A 737-nucleotide genomic window follows, 5' to 3' on the forward strand; every position below is an offset into this window, starting at 1 on the left:
CTGCAAGCACTGTAGAAAACATTTATTCACTTCTTGAACGTGTTTTCATTGAAAGAAAAATCAGTATTAAATAAAAAATCTGTAAAAAAGAAAACATTTATTCACTTTCTTGTACGTGTTTTCATTGAAAAAAAAAATCAGTATTGAAAATTTAAAAATCTGCAAAAATATAAATATATAGAAAACATTAATTCACTTACTTGAACGCGATTTCGTTGAAAAAAAAAAATTAAAATAAAAATCTGCAAGCACTATAATTTTTTTTTTTCTTGAACGCGTTTTCATTGCAAAAAATCAATATAAAATAATAAAAATCCGCAAACACTATAAAAAAACATTCATTCACTTTCCTGAACGTGTTTTCATTGCAAAATATCTGCAAACACTATAAAAAATAAACATTCATTTACTTTCTTGAACGTGTTTTCATTGCAAAATATCTGCAAACACTATAAAAAGCATTCATTTACTTTCTTGAACGTGTCTTTATACCTTAATCTCCGACCAGACAGGCGAGGTTGCCGACAGAGCCATTTAATTTCCGGGCAGATTAATCGTTGCACTTGTGAGTGATTAGGCGGCGTGATCTTAAATGCAATCGGAGGGGGGAGGGATTGCAAATGGGGGTAATTGTGTATCTATTAAATTAGGATACGTTGGAAGCTTTTGGTAGACAGACACACATATATATATTTTTTGACATATTGGTAGTTAAGCTTACAGCAGAGATGTGGAAA

General features: G+C 30.4%; 1 protein-coding gene across 1 annotated transcript in view; it reads left to right on the plus strand.

Annotated features, from left to right (window-relative positions):
- LOC119587745 (nephrin-like) overlaps positions 1–737 on the plus strand; it is a gene marked incomplete at both ends in the record, with an annotated part of 138,820 nt that overhangs the window by 90,844 nt on the left and 47,239 nt on the right.

The sequence above is a fragment of the Penaeus monodon genome, chromosome 23 (genome assembly GCF_015228065.2).
Source record: "Penaeus monodon isolate SGIC_2016 chromosome 23, NSTDA_Pmon_1, whole genome shotgun sequence".
NCBI lineage: Eukaryota > Metazoa > Arthropoda > Malacostraca > Decapoda > Penaeidae > Penaeus > Penaeus monodon.